Source organism: Asparagus officinalis, chromosome 8, assembly GCF_001876935.1.
Source record: "Asparagus officinalis chromosome 8, Aspof.V1, whole genome shotgun sequence".
NCBI classification, from domain to species: domain Eukaryota; kingdom Viridiplantae; phylum Streptophyta; class Magnoliopsida; order Asparagales; family Asparagaceae; genus Asparagus; species Asparagus officinalis.
In genome coordinates this window covers 117,111,618-117,115,899 of record NC_033801.1, presented here as the reverse complement: position 1 = coordinate 117,115,899, position 4,282 = coordinate 117,111,618, and positions in this window count along the sequence as shown.

The window sequence follows — 4,282 nt, the reverse complement described above, 5'->3', positions numbered from 1 at the left end:
CAGGTTTGTTTACCTGGAGATTTGAGAGACACCTTCCCTTCATTGTTCCTTCAGAATCTTTCTGAATAACCTTCCCTTCTCTTAAGTATTTTTTCGTATCCTTTCCTTTCTGGTTTAACCATTCTTTTCTCCTAATCGGGTAAATATACAATGTCTTCTTCTTCTGATGTTACTAGCCTACCTGTTCAAACCAATCTAGAGACAGGAAGCCACAATTCTCTCCAAATTACTGTTATTCGTTTGAATGGCAGAAATTTTCTTGAATGGGCCCAGTCTGTGAAACTTGCCATAGATGGCAGGGGTAAATTAGGTTTCTTAACAGGAGAAACAAAACCACCAGAGGAGAAGGATCCAGCTTTTCGTCGTTGGCGTTCAGATAATTCACTAATCACGACATGGCTACTCAATTCAATGGAGGAGTCCATTCGTCGTCCGTATATGTTCATGGAAGCCAAGGAAATATGGGAAGCTCTTAGAGAGACCTATTCAAATTTACACAGTTCTTCTCAAATCTTCGAATTAAAAAAGAAATTGTGGCTGTCCAAGCAGGGTGATAAAGATGCAACATCATACTACAATGAGATGCTTTCAATGTGGCAAGAATTGGATCTGTGCTACAATGACCAGTGGGAGAACCCTCGGGATTTGGCTAGATTTCGCTTAAGAGAGGAGAATGATCGTGTCTTTATGTTTTTGGCAGGAATTAACCATGAATTTGATGAGATTAAGGGGCGTCTTCTAGGCAGAACACCTCTGCCTTCCATTAGGGAAGTCTTCTCTGCAATTCGCCAGGAAGAAGGCCGGAGAAAAGTGATGAACAATTCTGTTTCCAATCCTGGAATTGTGGAACCTACAAATTCAGCCTTGGTGACCAAATCTTCTGAAGGTGAAAATTTTTTTTGTGAGCACTGCAAGAAGCCATGGCATAGGAAGGAAAATTGCTGGAAAATTCATGGCAAACCAGCAAATTGGAGGAAGAAATTTGATAGCCGAGCACACTCCTCAGCGGCTGTTCAATCTCAAGGACAATTATCTACTCCTGAATTATCCTCTTCAATGAAGGACCAGATTGCAAATTTATGCAAACTTCTACAATCTCAACAGACTTCTGATTCCTCTTTTTGTTCTTTAGCCCATCAAGGTAATCCTTATCCAAAAGCCTATTCTGTCAAATCTTGTTGTGGTCCTTGGATAATAGATTCAGGAGCTACAGATCACATGTCCAGTAATTCCCATTTATTTCTCAAATATTCTCCTGCAGCAGGAAATAGAAAAATTAAGATTGCAGATGGCTCTTTTTCAGCCATTGCTGGACAGGGATCCATACGAATTTCTTCATCTCTTATCCTTGAAAATGTTCTTCATGTTCCTAATCTTTCATGTAATTTGTTATCTGTCAGTCAAATAACAAGAGAATTAAAATGCAAGGCTAATTTCTTTCCATCCCACTGTGAATTTCAGGATTTGGTCTCGGGGAGGATGATTGGCAATGCTAGACAACATGGAGGTCTGTATTTTTTTGAGGATGGAAACTACTCGAATAAAATTGTTAAAAATTCATGTTATGTTTCAAATTTCAGTAACAATGATGTCATGCTATGGCATTATAGGTTAGGACATCCAAGTTTTCAGTATCTTAAATGTTTGTTTCCAAATTTGTTTCTGAATAAAGATCTTTCCTCATTTAGTTGTGAAATTTGTGTTATGGCAAAACAACATCGTTCTTCTTTTCCCTCACGTCCATATCAACCTTCAAAACCATTTCAATTAATTCATAGTGACATTTGGGGTCCTTATAGGATTCCTACCCATTCTGGAAAACGTTGGTTTGTGTCCTTTATTGATGATCATTCTCGAGTAAGCTGGGTTTATTTAATGAAGGAAAAATCTGAAGTTGGAGAAATTTTCAAAAATTTTTTCGCTATGGTGGAAACACAATTTAATGGAAAAATAAAAATTTTAAGAAGTGACAATGGAAGAGAGTATTTCACAAAAATTTTAGGCCAATTTTTCTTGGAAAAAGGAATTATACAGCAAAGCTCGTGTTTTGATACACCTCAGCAAAATGGTGTTGCTGAGCGAAAAAATAAACACATCTTAGAAATTACACGTGCTTTACTGTTTACTGCTAATGTTCCAAAACAATTTTGGGGAGATGCTCTTTTACATGCTGTTTTCTTGATAAATCGAATGCCTTCAAGAATTTTAAAATTCAAAACTCCTATCCAGATTTTTCAAGAGTCAAATCCGAGTTCCAAACTAATTTCAAATCTACCATTAAAAATTTTTGGTTGCACAGTCTTTGTGCACAATTCGGATAAACAAAGAAGTAAACTGGATACTCGGGCACATAAAGGATTTTTCGTGGGTTTTTCAACTTCACAAAAGGGGTTCAAATGTTTTATTCCTTCACTTAAAAAATATTTTGTCACTATGGATGTTTCATTTTTTGAAAACAAATTGTTTTTTGTCCCTCATCTTCAAGGGGAGATTTCAAATATGAATACTAGGAAAGAAGATTCGGTGACTATTTCAGACCTTGATTTTTTGAGTAGTCCGGATTCTTTGGAAGATAATTCTGATAATTTTTCAAATGAATCAAATCTTATAAGTCCGGATTTGTTAGCTGAAAATGTGGTTCAAAAAGATTCGGATTTGTTGGTTGAAAAAGTGGTTGAAAAAGATTTGACTTCAAATCTAAATAATCAACAAAATCCGGATTTATTAACTAATACTTTAGCTAAAACAGATTTGAATTTAAATTCACAAAATCCTGAGCCAACTTCAAATTTAAATGAGGAAAATCAAAATGTTATTACTGAGTCAGAAACTGATACTTCAAAAATTAAAGATATTGTGAATATTGAAAATTAAAGGGTTTCACTCAAACCTATGGAATTGACTATATGGAGACATTCGCTCCAGTAGCCAAGTTAAATACAGTTCGGGTTTTGTTGTGTTGCTGTCAACCTCAATTGGCCTCTTCAACAACTAGATGTCAAGAATGCTTTCCTCAATGGAGACTTGGAGGAAGAAGTTTATATGGTACCACCACCGGGTTTTGAAGTACGGTTTGGAACTAAGGTTTGTAAGCTAAAAAAATCCTTATATGGACTTAAACAGTCACCAAGGGCTTGGTTTGACAAATTTGCAGGGTCTGTTAAAAAACAAGGCTACTTACAAGGGCAATCCGATCACACCATGTTTTTTAAGAGAACAGACAGGGAGAAGATTGTGATACTAATAGTTTATGTTGATGACATAATTTTAACAGGTGATGACTATGAAGAAATTGACAAATTGAAGAAGAATCTCACCAAGGAATTTGAAATTAAGGATCTTGGAGCCCTTAAGTATTTTTTGGGCATGGAAGTAGCAAGATCAAAGAAGGGATTGATTGTGAGTCAACAGAAGTATATTCTGGATCTCTTGAAGGATTCAGGAATGTCAGGATGCAAACCAGTAGATACTCCAGTTGATCCTAACCTCAAATTGGGTGATAGCAGTTTGGGTATTCCAGTGGATATAGGCAGGTATCAAAGATTAGTTGGAAAGCTCATCTACTTGTCTCATACTCGTCCAGATATTGCATTTGCGGTAAGTTTGGTTAGTCAATTTATGCACTCACCAAAGAAAGAACACCTTGAAGCATCATACAGAATTCTTAGGTATCTTAAAGGTACTCCAGGAAAAGGATTGTTCTTTGAAAGAAAGGAGCACAGGGGAATTGAGGCCTACACCGACGCTGACTGGGCTGGTTCAGTTACTGACAGAAGGTCCACAACAGGATATTGCACATATGTTTGGGGTAATTTAGTTACATGGCGGAGTAAAAAACAGAACGTTGTTGCAAGAAGTAGTGCAGAAGCCGAATTTAGAGCCATGGCAAGTGGGATTTGTGAACTGATTTGGTTGAAAAGGATCTTGGAAGAACTTAAACTACCTATGGACGGTCCTATGAAGTTGTACTGTGACAACAAGGCTGCAATAAGCATAGCAAACAATCCCGTACAGCATGACCGAACCAAACATGTGGAGATCGACAGACACTTCATCAAAGAGAAGATTGAGAGTGGTGCAGTTTGCATACCGTTTCTTCCAACAACGGAACAAACAGCAGATGTTCTAACTAAGGGGCTCTTCAAGCCTACTTTTGAGTCACTTGTTAGCAAGTTGGGTTTGCTCGATATTTACAAACCAACTTGAGGGGGGGTGTCGAATAATATTAGGTAGTTAGTTCCTATTTTCTAGGAAGCTTATGTACAGAATTAAATTTGTTTAG